Raw genomic sequence first — 13,574 nt, forward strand, 5'->3', positions numbered from 1 at the left:
ACGACCAATAGTTTCCATCTCACCAGGGATGGGCACGGGGCCAACCAGCAGTTCTGACTACAGGAGCTGATTGTTCTGCAGAGGTTGCCTCCATAGACCAGCACCTGAGCCTGCTGAAACTCTGTGACCTCAGCCCCTGCTAACCACTCTGCAAGGCTGGACTGCAGGAGAACTGCATGGAGTGGACAGGCTTGCGGCCCATTGTGCTTGTGTGCTGCCCTTCGAATACCCTGTCCTAGCCAACCACCCATTTTCAAAAGGACGCAGTTTCTCCTCATTCCGCCACTCAAGGCACCAGAGCGCGGCTTCCCAGATCATGTTCCTGGGGGCCCCTGAGTTACAAAGAACATTGCTGAAATTGCAAGTTTCCTTAGATTCTTGGGAGGTGGAGTTTAGAAATTAACATTTTAAACAAGCTCCCTAGAAATTTTCATACTTAGAAACTCGGAAAAGCTTGCTAAACTCCGATGCGTGAAAACGTGAGGTGTCAATGGCAAAAGCCACTGGAAGTGAACCTGAGTTGAAAAGTTCCTCTGTTGTGAGAATACAATTTCAGAGGGGGACTTTCTTTCCAACTTACAGGCTCCTTTAGCAATAACATTTTCAATGTTGACATAAGCCAAGTTTCCTGCCTTTTATAGCAAAAACATTGGTGACTCAGTTTCTCCATGCATGAGGACAAAAATTCCAGTAATCTCCCTTAATTGGTAGCACTTCCGTAGATAATGGCTGTTTGTTCTCAGATGGAAGTAATTTCATTAACATAAATGGATGCATATTTTGTAAACACGGGCGCATGTGTTTCATATTCCACTCATATTTATTTACACGTTCTGTAAACACATGTGTACACAAAGCCACACGGACATTTTTAGGGGAGCACAGGGAACACTGTGCACATGTAAATACCACAGCTGTTGCCTCAGGGTGTTTGGTGGTGAATTGGGCACCACTCAGAGCTTTTGCTGACCTCCTTAATCTACCTTTCTGGGGGGGGGGGGAATATGCCCTGCAATGAGTTGGGCTCTGGAATTTTCCTCAACCTCCTTCCTCTCCTTAGAATGTCCTTCCCTCAAAGGACACTCTGATTTGTTGGAAATATAAATTTTACCGGTGATTGAACCTAGGGGCTAACCACTGAGCCACATCCTGGGCCCTTTTTTATATTTTATTTTGAGACAGGGTCTCACTGAGTTGTTGAGGGCCTTACTAAGTTTCCCAGGCTGGCCTTGAACTTGGGATCCTCCTGCCTCAGTCTCCTGAGCCACTGGGATTACAGGGGTATCACACCGCGCCTGACAGTGTTCATGATTTCTAATAAGTTAATATTACAGCCTTCTCAGATGCCATATCCCTATGTCCCCGGTATCAGAACTTAATGAAGGGCAGTGAAATCAGGTTGTTGAGGTTGCTGCTTCTGCCAGGTGGATCTGATGTCCCCCTCTGTTGATGCTGGAGAACTTGGACGCTCTTGAGGTCACGTCAAAGTGAGCCTGATTCTGGAAGTCAGACCTGCAGAGTGGGGAGGGGGTGGGAAAGCAGGAGACAGATGGGCTGACATTTAAACTAGAATATCTCTTTGTGCCTCCCCTTGAAACAGACAGAGACCCAAATATCCTCTCTTGTATATGAGACCATCAGTTAGCTACAACCTAGTTTCTCCTGAGCTAAACTGCATTTTTTTTAAGCAAGTGCTCAATATAATGTGAGAAGGAAAAGAATGTCAGGTAGCAATTATTCTCCCCACTGTTCTCTTTATTTAAATAGTCTGTTTTGATCCAGGGACTGTGTGATCCTTTTTTCTCTCTTTAAACTTTTTTTTTCCCTAAGAGTAAAAGCAAAAATAATAGCTGGCTTCTGCTGGATTCCCTCCCCTGCACCAGGCACCTGCTAAGGACTTACATGAATCTTTACAAAAGGCCCATGGGGCTGTGTTCTTGTCCTCACTTTAGATGAGAAGACAGGCGGTCAGGGTCGATCAATAGCCGGCTTAGGGCTCAACAGCCAACGAGCGACTAAGCCAAGATCTGAACCCACAGCCCAGGCACTGGGTCGTGCTCCTCAAATGCTCTAAGAACCTCAGAATGGGGCCTTCTTTGGAAACAGAGTCATCACAAACATAAATCGTTAAATGAGGTCACAGCTGAGCAGGGTGGGCCCTAATCCACTTGGAAGAGTGTCCTTGAAGAGGAGGATTCACAGACAAACTGAAGCAGGCCACCTACTGTTGGAGGAGGCAGAGATTGGAGTGCTGAGGGCCATTGAGAAGGCCCAGAGAAAGTCCCTCTCTGAAATTGTACAAGGTACCCAGGATCCTGTGGTCTGGAACGGGTCACTATGGTCTCCTTTGCTTCGCCTTGAGCGGCCGGCCTCTTGGTGTATTTTCTTCCCTTCTGTTGTTCCATCGGCTCTGTTCTTTGTGGGATGTGTTCTCAAGGCAGTGAGAAGGTCTGCAAACCCCAGCATCCTCTGTGCTGTGCCACCCCCAGCGTCCCCACTATCCATCAAATAGGTGCACCTGAGACCGAAGACCCATCTTTGGTTTGAAGCTGAAAAATGGAACAGCGGACGGAGTCGCCATCCCCAGAAGAGGGCAGTGTGGCTCACAAAACCGCGCAGTCTGCGACTCCTTCCAGCACCGCCCAAGCCCCAGGGCTCCTGGGCCTTTGTGGAGGGTCCTGGAAACAGCAGCCAGACCGGGCACTGCACTAAGAACACTTGGGGTGATCGTTTTCCAACTTTGCAAGGTCCCTTCTTCTGGTTTAAGAGGGAAAAATCCTATTTCTGAGCTCTTCATCTGAAGGAGTTTACAGTTCAGACCGATTTTCGTTACAGATATGGCAACATCTCAACTCGAATCTCTGCATATTGTGCCCTTCCAATCTCTGGATTTCAGACAGGCATTTCGGCTCCAGTGTGCATCGATTATGGATAAAACAGGAAGGGGTGGAATGGAGACAGCTCAGAAGTAGCAACAAAACAAAGCACCTGGATCTACTCACTTAATGTGTGGTCCTGGGGTGCTCCCTCGACCTCTGACTCCATGCATCCTGTGGGTTTTGTTTTATTTTTCTTGAGTATCATATCTGCTGTGTTGATCCTGCACTGTCGTAGTGCAGCTCTAGTAGAAAATAGGGCTTGGGCTGGGGCTCAGGGGTAGATCACTTGCCTAGCAAGTGGGAGGCACTGGGTTCGATCCTCAGCACCACATAAAAATAAATAAATAAAATAAATGTATTGTGTCCATCTCCAACTAAAATATATATAAAAACTACAAAATAGCATTTCTGTGATGAAATATTTTCATGAATAGTCTAGCAATGATTCTCAAACACTGGCTTAGTGCAAAATTACCTGGAGGGCTTATCAAAAAAAAAAAAAAAAAGTGGATTGCTGGGCCCATCCCAGAGCTTCCGTTCAGTAAGTCTGGAATCGGGGCAGAGAATTTGCAGTCCGGTCAGCTTCCCAGGTGCAGCTAGGGCCAGAACCTCTCTTCTAAATACTACAAAAAGGTGGTTGTGAGGGAGGTCCTTGCTGGATTGCAGCCCTTTACCCAGTTCCATTTTTTCCCCTCCAGTACTCAACACCTCCTCACATATTATTTTCTTGGTTTTTAGGTTCTTGTGTACTGTCTGTCTAAGCCCATTTTCCTTTGCTATAACAAAATACCTGAGACCAAGTAATTTATAAAGTGTAGAGGTTCGTTTAGCTGGTGACTTTAAAGCTGGGAAGTTCAAGAGCACTGGCTCAACATCTGGTTAGGGTGATCATTTTCCAACTTCGCAATTGGAAATGGTGGGAGTCTCCTCAGTATCCCACAGAGGTACAGGGTATCACACAGCAAGACAGAGTCAGTCTGTCAGCTAAGGTTTCTCTCTTTATAAAGCTAGTAATTGTATAATGTGCACTGTACCCTCCTGGCCTCATATTATCCCAATTACCCGCTAAAGGCTCCACCTCCAAATGCCATTCACACGTAACTTTGGGGGATTGAGTTTCCAGTATAAGAAATTTACAAGGGGCACATGCAAACTACAGCATCCCTATCTTTTTCTGCTCCTGGCAAATATAAAGACCAGGGTGTTTCATTCATTTTAATGTTGCAAGAACAGTGTCTGTCAGTCAAATAATGGGCACACAGGCACGCTGTTGAATACATGGAGAATGACCATGGTACACTTGCTTCTTGCCAACCACTTCAGATTTTGTGAAGTGCATGCATTTGAGAGGACTCAACACCTTCCAGAACAGTATGAGGAACACCACAGCATCTCAGTAAAACACACACTGACCAAAACGAACGATAAAACTCAGGTATTTGGGGAGGAGGTTCCAAATCCCTGACCATATCTTCGACCAATCAAATCACATAATTCCATCCAGGGTAAACAATCTCCATGAACATGGAATTGTAGAACCAAAGAAGCCAGTGCTGGATGAAACCCAGGGCTGGCCTCAGTCCCATACTCGGCACAGGAAACAGTCCCTCCCGGCTCCCATGCTTGGCCGGGGATCAGAAGAGGAGTAGCGAGTGAGAGACTGGGTCTTCTCTGGTACGCCAGAAGCTCAGGACCTGAGGAAAATAGGTGTGGACCCCCCAAGAAGTGCTTTAAAGACCATACCCCTTAGAAGGCTGGCAGCATTGCCACCAGCCAAGGGCTTCACCCTCAGTCACCCCCCCCCAACCAAGTACATACTAGGCAGAGCCACACAAAAGTGCATTTTCTAAGTCAAAAGTGGATTCATAATAATATCATTTGCCTCAAACTAAAAGTTATCATTGCCATTCTGTAGGTAAGAAACCTGAGCCTTGGAGTGGATCTATTTGGCTAGAAGATAGTGAAGTAGGAGATTTTGAAGCAAATCTCATTCTCTTTCCCCTACACCATAGGGCTGGAAAAATGCTTAAGCACAGGAAAAACCATGAGCAAACAGTGTTTGTGTTGTGCTAGCAAAGATTTCTTTTAATAACTTATAGTTCTTTATGGTCATAAATAATGCACTGAAAAAAAAAAACAAAACTAAGTACTAGCTTGAAGGAGCCCTAAGTACCGAAAGAACCACAAATGGCTGCTTGCAGGTTATCAAATTTTAATAGCACTATTTTGTTACAGTATGCAGCTATCCTTTTAAAGAGGACATTCCAAGAACTCATTATGTGATTTTAAAATAATAAGACATTTCACAGAGCAAGGGACAAAGGACTGTCCTTTCTTCTAGCCACACTCAGCAGACCCGAATTTTTTAAGATCCTGAGCAGGCAGCTGGACTTTTCAAGCAGGAACAGGTAAGGAAGGAAACAGAACATGGCTCAAAACTGCTCTGACACGTGACAGTCCTAACAATATCCCCGTGTGATATTGGTGTGATAAAGGTTGGTGGTTCCAAATGCAACAGTGATGAAGATGACCTCAGATGACCTCTCCAGACGACCAGGTTGAACCTGAGACTCTCTCCCTCTCGCACTCTGTCATTGTTCCAGGATCTCTGTTGACAGGTTTGCCCCTGACATGGCTGTTCCATACCAAAGGCATACACCTCCTTGGCACTTAGTGGAAGCTTCATAAATACGAGACAAATGAGTGATAATAAAAGACCAAAGTCTTTGGATCCTTTCAGCAGATGGGAGAGTCAGCGCTATGCTGAACACTCCGCCTCACCAGGTGGGGACAATGTGGTAGTTGGACGTGATCTTGTAACAAGACTTCTGCAATCTGACACCGATTGGTGGGTGAAGTAGGGACAAGAGAGAAGCAGCTTTGGATGCCAAGAGCTCTGGGTGCTGTAGCATTAACCGGTGAAAACGCAAGGGGATATGGGTTTAGGTTTCCTCTCCTGCAAACAATGGGTGGGAGACGCAGCCATGTCCACAATCCCAACAGCTACTGTCCAACTAACTGGCTTTCTCCAAGGATGGCAGGTTGTGACAAAACACAGCGTAGGCATACAAGAGGCCAGCTGGAGGTTTGAATCTGTAAAGAATGGGGACTTCTCGTTCGTTCGTTGGATTAGACAAAGGGGAACGAGGGGCAGGGAGGAGGATGGGAATGGGAAAGACAGTAGAATGAGTGGAACGTCACTCTCCTATGTTCATATATGAATACACGAACAGTGAGACTCCACATGCACAACACATGAATGGGAAGTTATACTTACTTCATGTATGAATGAGATGTCAAAAAACATTCTACTGTCATGTATAACTAAAAAGAACAGATAAAAAAATTAAAAAAAAAAAAAAGAATGAGGACTTCTTATGCACAACTTTGTTTAGTTAAGGGCTTGGATCAGAATGCAAAAAAGAGGGTGCTTCCTTGCTGCTGGTGCTTGGCTTCTGGGTTGAGTGACTCCTGGGCCCCCACTCTCCTAGGAAGGTGTCACTTCCGGGGCACCTCCCACCATTGTGTGAGGTCTAATTGCCCTGAAGGATCCCATACTCCAGAACCCCTGCTGGTTCTGTTATCTCAACTGGACCTTGACGGAAACAGCAGCCACTTAATTTGTCATCATTTTTTTTTATTTTAGCACATTCTCATAATTTAAAAAATCAGGCAATTCAGAAAAGTACAATGAGAAAAACAAACAAACAAACAAATCCTCTCCATCCCCCACCCTGCAAATCCCACTTCCTAGGTCTCACCAGATAAAGACTTTTTTTTTTTCCCCCTAATCTTCCACATATTGACCTTTGGGATTCAAGACGTATTGAAGCTACTCACAGAAAGGAGGAGAAAAGGAGTAAAATAATTCAATAGTTGTTATTTAATTAGGATTAAAGTTACTGGGTAAACAATTACATTTTGTATCTCTGCTACCTGGGTTCTGTCTGTGGGTGTTTTGTTTTGTTTCCCAGTGCTGGGGATCAAACCCAGGGCCTTGAGTGAGTCCAAGCCTCTACCATTGAACTACATCCCCAGCCCTGGATTATCTTTCAAATTTAAAAATAGGTTTATTTCCAATTTCATAAAACTCCATATTCATAGGCAGGTATGTTAATGAGAATTTTCAGTGGCATTTCTCCCTCATTTTAATTAGGACCCATAGAAAATATGTTTGCTTTGGTAAGAACTGGAACCTCACACACCTCCCTGTCTTGACCCAAAGACACGGCTGGGAGCCCTTTGTGGCTGCTCCATTTCCAACTCCAGCATCGACACATTTTTTCCCAGAAGAGCAATCTCTTGGGGGAAGAGTCGGGATACTTTGGGCAAGATGTCATAGCAACTGCTTCAGTGGAGAGGGATAGCGGGAATACGTCTTTCCAACTTTCCAAACCCAGACTGCTCCATTCATGCTGTTAGGCATGAAAAAACCCAAATATGACATGAAAAATGAGGATAGCTTTTTTTTTTCTTTAAAAGCATCCCCTAAGTTCACGTCTTGAAGACATTTTTTAAAAGAAAATTTTTTACCTTTTGCCCTTTGCCCTAGGTAGGTACAAGACCTTCCAGATCCTCAGGTTCTCCACGATGTGCCTTCATAACAGAATATCAGTGGCTGGGCTCACCCACCAGCCAAGGGGCTCCCTCCTCAGACCAGCCCTCCAGAACTGGGGATTCTGGGTGGTGATCAGAGGGTCAGATTCCTGCATTGGTTGAAGTCCTCAAATAGCTGAAAGTTCAGCTACTGAATCTGTAAAAACTAGGCATAAGGCTTGGGGGTGTGGCTCGGAGGTAGAGTGTTTGCCTGGCATGTGTGAGGCCCTGGGTCAGATCCTCAGCACCACATAGAAATCAATCAAATAAAAGATCCATTGACAACTAGAAAGTTGGAAAGATGTATTCCCGCTATTTATTTAAAAAAAAAAAAAAAAACTAGGCATAAAGTAGTCCCGTATTTGACTTCCAGTCTGAAGTGTCAAGCTCAGCCCTGGCCTTGCCCCTTATGTGATTTTGGGGGGAAATGACCTAACCTCTCTGTAGCACGGGTGAAGAAAAAAATGACATCATGTTAGTGAAAATGTTTGGCCGATTGTAAGAGCCACATGAATGAACCATATCACAGCAACCCAAGTGACCCATCTCACAAGGGACCGTGTTAACACCAAAGCATCAAGTTTCCCAGCTACTCCCAGGACCCTGTTTTCTCAGGGTCATCCCTGGTCCTCTCCTTCTGCTTCCAGTGAATTCCATTTCTGTGTCATCTCAGAAAGCGGACCATGCTCCTTAATATGTCAACCTAAGTGTGGCATGTGTGCCCTCTCCCCCGGTTTTCCTCTGCCCCCCCCCCAAAATAACTTCATCTAAGGCCTGTTCAGCTGGGAAACTTGGCTAAGGATTTTTGAGGAAACAGGACAAATGACTTTGAAAAAAAAGCTTACAGCTGGATTTGAGACCCATCTTCTCGGACAAATCCTTTGGCATTTCTGCCCTCTGAGTAGGTCCCCTCACTGCCACTATTTACTTGTCTAAAGCCCTCACTGTAGCATGGCTATCATGAAGCCCATGAAGGTCCCACCCCAGCACTCTGCTCCAGGAGAAACCCAGGGTTTCTGTTGCCAGCACAAGCCCTCAGCACCGGAGAGATTTCTCTTAGCTTCGGGCAATGGGCCATTAAGTGCCAGGAAGCTAATGTTCCCAGGGAGCAGCTCTCAGCCAGTGATGGATGGGAATTGAAGGATAAATTCTCCATCTTCCTCACCCCTGGGGAGGTGGAGGAGTGGAGAGAGAATAACTTGAAGATGTTTTTCTATTTTATCTGCCAGATTTTCTCAGCGGAATTGACTCCTATTGCCCACAGTAGCAATCTGCTTCATAATGTACATTATTTTGGCTTCTTTACCTTTTTTCTCTCTCTCTTCCTGTTCCTCCACACCCCCTACCCCCACCAGACCTTCCTAGAATCACCCCTCAAGTTAATTACTGCTCCTCAAATCTTTGTGTTTGAGCTATTGCTGTAGGTGCAAATGTACCCCGACCACTCCCCCAATAGGTGAAATCCTAATTCCTGGCACCTGTGAATATGACCTTACGTGGAAAGAGAGTCTTTATGGATAGAATCGAGTTAAGAAGAGATCCCACTGGATTAGGGTGGGTGGGTCCTCATCTGCTATGGCTGGTGTCATTTGAAGAAGAGTAGAGAGAACCTACCATGTGGACAGACCACGGGCCATGTGACAACAGAAGCCTGTTGAAGTGACATGTCTCCAAGCCTATGCATAACAAGGATTGTGGGTCACTTGAGAAGCTAAGAGAAAAAGGCATGGGGAAAATTCTCCCTGGAGCCAGCACCTTGATTTCAGCCTCTGCCCTCTGGAACCAGGAGAATGCAGTTCTGCTGTTCTAAGGCACCTTGTTGGTGGCACTGTTTTCTGAGCCCCAGAGAACGAATCCAGTTCTCTACCACCATACATGGCAACTTCTTCACAGCAGGGACAGAACAAACATTGTCTTTTCTCCCAGCTTCCTGGGTCAGGAACGTGGTGGGCAGGGCTCACCTGGGCAATTCTTCTGTCCCATGTCGTGTCAACTGAAGTTTATCAGTAGGGTTCAGCTGACAGCTGGGCAAGTGTAGAGGACCCAGGACAGCTTGGTTCGTTGTCTGACACCCTGGCTGGGTAGCAGAGATGGCTAGAAGGTGGAACTCACCTGGACCAGCACCCAGAGAGCCGACATGTGGCCTCTCCAACATGGCAGACTTAGGACAGTGGGAGCTCTTCCATGGTAGTTAGGACTCCCAGAGGGATGTTCCAGGAAACTCCTAGGCTTCTTGTAGCTGAGTCTCACAAGTTCCAAAATGTCCCACCTTATTGGCCTAGCAGGTTGGGACCAGCAGGTTGGGAGTAGGACTCCCCCTCCCAAGGGGACAGCAACAATGAGCTGTCACTTTGCCTCAGGGTCAGCTTCTGGGGACACTTAACCTAAGACTGTGGATGGAGGACACTCCAGGATCTGTCTGTGCCTGTCCCTGGCACTTCACAGGAGCATTCACCTATGATGCCCGGTAAACAAGCTCCTTGCTGTTTTTCTAACATTCCATGCTCCATTTTGCTTCCAGTCTGTATTTCATTTCTTCATTACTTACAAAGGCAAAAATAATTACACAGGAGGTGCTACGTTAGAGACATGCATGCTCTTCTCCTCCTAGAATGCACTTCACCTTGATCCTCGGCTACCTGGCAGGGGAGTCCATCCTTTCCGACCTCTATGGGGCTCCAATTCTCAAAATCATTTGTTCCCCTCCCCCTGCTTCTGCTACCTAGACTTCTGTTTACTTGTCAGTCAATTCCTTGGGAGAATTCCTCACTGTGTTCTCGAGCCTGTGGATGGATGAATGAATTATCTGGCTCTAAGAACCTCAAGGACAAAATCTAATCAATAAAGCAAACTGATACATTTTTACCTCACTGTCCTTCTGCCATTTGGGGGTGATTTTCTTAATATCAACAAACTCAGGGTACAAGCTGATAGATTAGCATACTGTTGTGAAGCAAAACAAAAAAAAATTAGAAAAATATTATTCAAAGAATAGTGACATTTATGGGCTGGGGTTGTGGCTCCGCGGTAGAGCGTTTACCTAGCATGTGTGAGGTCCTGGGTTCAATCCTCAGGGCCACATAAAAATAAATAAATAAAGGTATTGTGTCCAATCACAACTAAAAAATAAATATTAAAAAAATAATAATGACATTTATTTGGGAATAGCATTGAAGGGGAGTGTGCCATAGTCAACTATGAGCATATTCAAAGAAGTCAAGGCAAGGGCAAGTTCTTAAAGGTAAAAATGAGGAAGATTACATAATATATCTTGATACAATAATCTCTGGCTACAATAATCTCTGGCTTATGCATTTTGATACAATAATCTTTCAATATAATAAATTTCTCCAGAAAGTCTGTAACACCCTCCAGGGGACATCTGAAAATGTGCAAAGGTAGTTCTGGTCAACCGGTGATCTCCCAGGAATGGATTTTCCAGAATGACACATATTGTGCAATTTACAAAATAGACCCACAGGATGAAAACATGCCCTGACCAGGCACCAGTGATGTCCCCCTGAGAAGCACTGCTGTCGAGGCACACTGGTGTCCCTGTGCTGTTGGAATGGGGAGAGGAGACACAGCCCCATTACCTTTAACTCCTCATTTCATCTCAAAGATGTTTGCAAAAGTCACTCATCACACAAAAACCTTTCATGCAGCTGGGCATGGTGGTGCATCCCGTCATCCCAGCGGCTCAGGAGGCTGAGGCAGGAGGATGGCAAGTTCAAGACCAGTCTTAGCTGAGGCCCTAACTTAGTGAGACTCTGTCTCAAAATAAAAAATAAAAAGGGCTGGGAATGTGGTTCAGAGGTTAAGCACCCCTGTGTTCAATCCCTGGTACCAAAAACAAAACAAAATCTTTCATAGGCAAATGTTAGAATACATTGTTCTTGCTACCAATTTGTCCTCAACAATGGCTCCTGAGTGTAATGTCCTTTAAAAAATAAATAAATGAGATGTACCGAATGTGCCGAGACGTGCACGAATCTTCAGGGACAGCTCAATGGCACGTGTGAACATGGCACCTCCCAGATTGAGATGCAGGGTGTTGGCCTCACCCTAAATTCTCTTTCAGGCACCTCCCTGTCACAGGGGCCTCCCAGGGGCCAGCTCTGCTCGGAACCCTTCATGGGTCAGTGATGGCTGCTCCTGGACTTCCTGTCATGAAGCTTCCAGAGGATTCCATGCAGTGTCTGTGTGGGTCGGTTTCTCTTGCTAGACCTATTCTTGAGATTTGGTGGCACTGTCACTTGCACCAGCAGTTCATCCCTTTTTATTGCTGTGTCACAACATGTCGTCTTCCACGGGTGTAAGGGAATTTTTTTTTTTAATCTCACAATTATAGCAGCAGCCACCTAGAATCTCTCCACCGCTCGCGTGATGTCTGAGGCTGGTCCCTTTCCCAGCCTCTCTCCCACGATTGGGGAATTACAAAGTCAATTAGCTTTCAGCTGCGCTGGGTTAGGACCAGCCTGTCATTCCTAACAAGGACGAGGTCTTTGTGGGGGAAAAGGCTTCTGTTAGCTTAACATTTATTAGTCTACTTATCTGCTCTTCAAATCGAAATTCTGCTGGCTTCATGCTTAACCCTTCTATTTACCTAGAAAGTAGAAAGACTGAAGTGCAGAGAGGCTTTTCAACATGGGGGCGCGGATGGCGCTTTAAGACAAAAGCACACTCTCTGCCGGGGAGACGGTGTGGGTGCAGTGGAAAACTCCGCTGAGTGCTTTCCTGGCCTCCTGCCACCCCGTGAATACTTCACCATGCATATATTTTTAAAGGCAACTGTTCTCACATTCAGGCCAATTTTTCTTTTGCTAATACGGTCTTTTCTTGCCTTCGATCCAAAACATATTGAGAAGGGAGAAAGACAGAGTCTCCCCACAGTTCTATTTCACCAGTCCTCTGCTCATTTCAACTAGCGACAACCATTTACAGGTCTTTAAATATTAGTGTTGGTGCCAAAACACACAAAGCAAACGCACTGTTCGAAGCCCCAGATTGATTCAGAGTTCCTAGGAGGTGCGGGCCAAGGGGAAGTGGCTTCATGTTGGTGGAATTAGTCTGGGGACGTCCACGGCTGGAGGTGCCCGGGGAGGGAACAGTGTCGACAGTCTGTAGGTTTAGGAATATGGTCAGGCAAGTGCCTCAAATGCTTTCTTTCGTTGTCAGTGGGGCTGCATGAAGCGGATTCTGAGCTTTCTTAGAAAATGGAAAGAAATTCATGGAGGAATGATTGTACCAGCTCCCTTGATTCATCACATCTCAAACATGTTCACCATTATCTGTCAACCTTAGCATCCCACATGCTCAGCCTTGCCCACTGCTGCCCCTGAGCTCACCCCTGTTTGGTTCTTAGATTTGCCCAGGAGGTGGTCAAGGTCACGGCCACTCTGAAGCAGAAGAGGGAGTGGAGCAGCCCCACCGCCTTGACCTATGTCTCCAGGTCACACACACAGCCTGCTGCTCTAGGAAACGCACCAACATAGGCCCTCTGGGATGCTCTGCGCAGGTTAATTAAAAGTTGGAGGGTCTGATATAATTAAAGGCTTATCCATAGAAACAGAAGATAATTGCATCGTTGTCCCAGAGGATTGACTAGAAATGACCAGATTATTGTGGCTTTTTGTCGGTCTTCCTCCTTCCTCCTGCTTTAGAACCAAAGTCCTGTGTAGGGCCAGGACTAGGTCTGTGCAGGGCCCTTACCTCCTCGCACCCAGGCCGGGGCCCGGCCCCCAGGAGGCAGCCTGTAAACACCTGCGGAAATAATGAGGGATGAAGAGTGGAGGAAGGAGGGAAGGGAAGGACGCAGGTCAGGAGATGGTAGAGGGGATGCTGAAGCCACACAGCCTGGGTGACCCTGGGCTCTGGTGTGACTGGTCTGAAGGACTTCTGCTTTACCAAATTGCTTCACTTTTCTCTTCATTTCCTCTGGCAGCATTCACTGTCCTCATGGGATGAGGGCAGGGTGTGAAGAAGTCACCATTTTTCTAGAGGTGTGCTTAAGTCACCTGTCCCTCAAGAGGGAGAGAGCCAGCATGCTGCCCTAGGTGAGAGGCGGGTGGCTGGCTGGCCCACCGTTGCACACAGATC

The sequence above is a fragment of the Urocitellus parryii genome, chromosome 13 (assembly GCF_045843805.1).
Source record: "Urocitellus parryii isolate mUroPar1 chromosome 13, mUroPar1.hap1, whole genome shotgun sequence".
Classification (NCBI taxonomy): Eukaryota; Metazoa; Chordata; class Mammalia; order Rodentia; family Sciuridae; genus Urocitellus; species Urocitellus parryii.